Source organism: Pongo pygmaeus, chromosome 4 (genome assembly GCF_028885625.2).
Source record: "Pongo pygmaeus isolate AG05252 chromosome 4, NHGRI_mPonPyg2-v2.0_pri, whole genome shotgun sequence".
In the NCBI taxonomy this organism is placed as follows: Eukaryota; Metazoa; Chordata; class Mammalia; order Primates; family Hominidae; genus Pongo; species Pongo pygmaeus.
Window position 1 is genome coordinate 76353657 of NC_072377.2, and position 5123 is coordinate 76358779.

Consider the following 5123-nt stretch of genomic DNA (forward strand, 5'->3'; position numbering starts at 1 on the left):
TCACCCAGGCTGGAGTGCAGTGGCACAATCACAGCTCACCACAGCCTTGACTTCCCGGGCTCGGGTGATGCTCCCCTCCCAGCATCTCAAGTAGCTGGGACTACAGGTGTGCACCACCACTCTCCACTAATTTTCATATATTTTGTAGAGATGTGGTTTTGCTATGTTGCCCATGCTGGCCTTGAAATCCTGGGCTGAAGCAATCCACCCCCCTTAGCCTCTCGAGGTGCTGGGATTACAGGTGTTAACCATGGCACCAAGCCTATTATTTTTATAGTTACTTGTATGTCTTTTTCTTTTACTTAAGGATAAATTTGATTAACAAAGCAAATGAAATATGTTTTAAAAGCACATGTTCAAGAGTGACCCTACAAACATCTTTTGGTTAATAACAGAACTATAATATCAAGTAGATGATCAGTAGCTGCACCACTAGAAAGACGGTGGAGCAAGAGCAAAGAAAAATCCCTTTGGTTCCAGAAAATCTCCTATAAAAGAGGAAGGCTTATCAAGCCCTCAAAGCCACCCAGACAAAGCAGGCACTTTTGGCAAAGAAGGAGCAGAAGAAAGGAAAAGGGCTCAGGTTTAAGCGACTGGAATCATTCCTACATGATTCCTGGCAGCAGAAATGTGATGTTTCAGAAGACTAGAAGTGAAACTTCATGCCTTGGAAATGCCAGATAAACATTCCTTGGCCTTTGTTGTAAGCATCAAAAGGATTGATAGCGTGAGTTTACTGGTGCAGAGAACCATTGCAAGACTTTGCCTAAAGAAAATTTTTTTTTTATTATTATACTTTAAGTTTTAGGGTACATGTGCACAATGTGCAGGTTAGTTACATATGTATACATGTGCCATGCTGGTGTGCTGCACCCGTTAACTGATCATTTAGCATTAGGTATATCTCCTAAAGCTATCCCTCCCCCCTCCCCCCACCCCATAACAGTCCCCAGAGTGTGATGTTCCTCTTCCTGTGTCCATGTGTCTCATTGTTCAATTCCCACCTATGAGTGAGAATATGTGGTGTTTGGTTTTTTGTTCTTATGATAGTTTACTGAGAATGATGATTGCCAATTTCATCCATATCCCTACAAAGGACATGAACTCATCATTTTTTATGGCTGCATAGTATTCCATGGTGTATATGTACCACATTTTCTTAATCCAGTCTATCATTGTTGGACATTTGGGTTGGTTCCAAGTCTTTGCTATTGTGAATAGTGCCGCAATAAACATACGTGTGCATGTGTCTTTATAGCAGCATGATTTATAGTCCTTTGGGTATATACCCAGTAATGGGATGGCTGGGTCAAATGGTATTTCTAGTTCTAGATCCCTGAGGAATCGCCACACTGACTTCCACAATGGTTGAACTAGTTTACGGTCCCAGCAACAGTGTAAAAGCGTTCCTATTTCTCCACATCCTCTCCAGCACCTGTTGTTTCCTGACTTTTTAATGATTGCCATTCTAACTGGTGTGAGATGGTATCTCATTGTGGTTTTGATTTGCATTTCTCTGATGGTCAGTGATGGTGAGCATTTTTTCACGTGTTTTTTGGCTGCATAAATGTCTTCTTTGGAGAAGTGTCTGTTCATGTCCTTTGCCCACTTTTTGATGGGGTTGTTTGTTTGTTTCTTGTAAATTTGTTTGAGTTCATTGTAGATTCTGGATATTAGCCCTTTGTCAGATGAGTAGGTTGTGAAAATTTTCTCCCATTTTGTAGGTTGCCTGTTCACTCTGATGGTAGTTTCTTTTGCTGTGCAGAAGCTCTTTAGTTTAATGAGATCCCATTTGTCAATTTTGGCTTTTGTTGCCATTGCTTTTGGTGTTTTAAACATGAAGTCCTTGCCCATGCCTATGACCTGAATGGTATTGCCTAGGATTTCTTCTAGGGTTTTTATGGTTTTAGGTCTAACATGTAAGTCTTTAATCCATCTTGAATTAATTTTTGTATAAGGGGTAAGGAAGGGATACAGTTTCAGCTTTCTACATATGGCTAGCCAGTTTTCCCAGCACCACTTATTAAACAGGGACTCCTTTCCCCATTTCTTGTTTTTGTTAGGTTTGTCAAAGATCAGATAGTTGTAGATATGTGGCATTATTTCTGAGGGCTCTGTTCTGTTCCGTTGATCTATATCTCTGTTTTGGTACCAGTACCATGCTGTTTTGGTTACTGTAGTCTTGTAGTGTAGTTTGAAGTCAGGTAGCGTGATTCCTCCAGCTTTGTTCTTTTGGCTCAGGACTGAGTTGGCGATGCGGGCTCTTTTTTGGTTCCATATGAACTTTAAAGTAGTTTTTTCCAATTCTGTGAAGAAAGTCATTGGTAGCTTGATGGGGATGGCATTGAATCTATAAATTACCTTGGGCAGTATGGCCATTTTCATGATATTGATTCTTCCTACCCATGAGCATGGAATGTTCTTCCATTTGTTTGTATCCTCTTTTATTTCATTGAGCAGTGGTTTGTAGCTCTCCTTGAAGAGGTCCTTCACATCCCTTTAAGTTGGATTCCTGGGTATTTTATTCTCTTTGAAGCAATTGTGAATGGGAGTTCACTCATGATTTGGCTCTCTGTTTGTCTGTTATTGGTGTATAAGAATGCTTGTGATTTTTGTACATTGATTTTGTATCTTGAGACTTTGCTTAAGTTGCTTATCAGCCTAAGGAGATTTGGGGCTGAGACAATGGGGTTTTCTAGATATACAATCATGTTATCTGCAAACAGGGACAATTTGACTTCCTCTTTTCCTAATTGAATACCCTTTATTTCCTTCTCCTGCCTGATTGCCCTGGCCAGAACTTCCAACACTATGTTGAATAGGAGTGGTGAGAGAGGGCATCCCTGTCTTGTGCCTGTTTTCAAAGGGCATGCTTCCAGTTTTTGCCCATTCAGTATGATATTGGCTGTGGATTTGTCATAGATAGCTCTTATTATTTTGAGATATGTCCCATCAATACCTAATTTATTGAGTTTTTAGCATGAAGGTTGTTGAATTTTGTCAAAGGCCTTTTCTGCATCTATTGAGATAATCATGTGGTTTTTGTCTTTGGTTCTGTTTATATGCTGGATTACATTTATTGATTTGCGTATATTGAACCAGCCTTGCATCCCAGGGATGAAGCCCACCAGAGCTCAGGATTAAGAAACTCACTCAAAACTGCTCAACTACATGGAAACTGAACAACCTGCTCCTGAATGACTACTGGGTACATAAAGAAATGAAGGCAGAAATAAAGATGTTCTTTGAAACCAATGAGAACAAAGACACAACATACCAGAATCTCTGGGATGCATTCAAAGCAGTGTGTAGAGGGAAATTTATGGCACTAAATGCCCACAAGAGAAAGCAGGAAAGATCCAAAATTGACACCCTAACATCACAATTAAAAGAACTAGAAAAGCAAGAGCAAACACATTCAAAAGCTAGCAGAAGGCAAGAAATAACTAAAATCAGAGCAGAACTGAAGGAAATAGAGACACAAAAAACCCTTCAAAAAATTAATGAATCCAGGAGCTGGTTTTTTGAAAGGATCAACAAAATTGATAGACCGCTAGCAAGACTAATAAAGAAGAAAAGAGAGAAGAATCAAATAGATGCAATAAAAAATGATAAAGGGGATATCACCACCAATCCCACAGAAATACAAACTACCATCAGAGAATACTACAAACACCTCTACGCAAATAAACTAGAAAATCTAGAAGAAATGGATAAATTCCTCGACACATACACCCTCCCAAGACTAAACCAGGAAGAAGTTGAATCTCTGAATAGACCAATAACAGGCTCTGAAATTGAGGCAATAATCAATAGCTTACCAACCAAAAAGAGTCCAGGATCAGATGGATTCGCAGCTGAATTCTACCAGAGGTACAAGGAGGAACTGGTACCATTCCTTCTGAAACTACTCCAATCAATAGAAAAAGAGGGAATCCTCCCTAACTCATTTTATGAGGCCAGCATCATCCTGATACCAAAGCCAGGCAGAGACACAACCAAAAAAAAGAATTTTAGACCAATATCCTTGATGAACATTGATGCAAAAATCCTCAATAAAATACTGGCAAACCAAATCCAGCAGCACATCAAAAAGCTTATCCACCATGATCAAGAAAATTTTTAGTGGTGTCTTTGTAAAAGTCACCCCCCAGAATCTAAAAATGCTGCGTATAGTGGAACCTTATGTGACCTGGGCATTTCCAAATCTGAAGTCTGTCCAAGAACTCATTTTGAAATGTGGACAAGCCAAGGTCAAGAATAAGACCATCCCTCTGACAGACAACACAGTGATTGAGGAGCACCTGGGGAAGTTTAGCATCATTTGCTTGGAAGACCTCATTCATGAAATTGCCTTCCCAGGGAAGCATTTCCAGGAGATCTCGTGGTTCTTGCGCCCTTTCCACCTCTCAGTGGCCCGTCATGCTACCAAAAATAGAGTGAACTTCCTCAAGGAGATGGGCACACCTGGCTATCGGGATGAACGCATCAATCAGCTCATCTGCCAGCTGAACTAGACCCAGGTGCCAAAGTGCGGTAAATTTTTATCAATGAAGTGGAAGCATGTGTTTTGTTGTTTTAGGAATTTTTATCAAGTATCTTCAGAAAAGATTATTTCCTGCTTTATCTTCAAAAACTGAAAAAGGAAGGGTCAAAGAAAAGACATTAGCTGGCCGGGAGTGGTGGCTCACACTTGTAATCCCAACACTTTGGGAGGCTGAGGCGGGTGTGTCACCTGAGGTTGGGAGTTCGAGACCAGCCTGACCAACAGGAAGAAATGCCGTCTCTACTAAAAATACAAAAATTAGCCAGGCATGGTGGTGCATGCCTGTAATCCCAGCTACTCGGGAGGCTGAGGCACGAGAATCACTCAAACCTGGGAGGTGGAAGTTGCAGTGAGCCGAGATCACGCCATTGCACTCCAGCCTGGGCAAGGAGCAAAACTCCGTCGCAAAAAAAGAAAGGAAAAGACAGTAGCTTATGTTCATGGCAAGCACCTCTCATCACAGTCCAGTTCCAAGGAAAAATTCCGGCGTTTTCTACATGGGTGCTGCGTCGTCTGAAATCAGCACATTCCATGGAAGAAGGAGTCCTGCTTTGTTGCATCTATCCTAGGGTTTAAT

At 40.9% G+C, this 5123-nt stretch overlaps 1 pseudogene; it reads left to right on the plus strand.

The window, feature by feature from the left end:
- Positions 1 to 413: 413 nt before the first annotated feature.
- On the plus strand, positions 414 to 4520 carry LOC129037595 (ribosomal protein uL30-like; annotated as a pseudogene).
- The last annotated feature ends 603 nt before the right edge of the window (positions 4521 to 5123 follow it).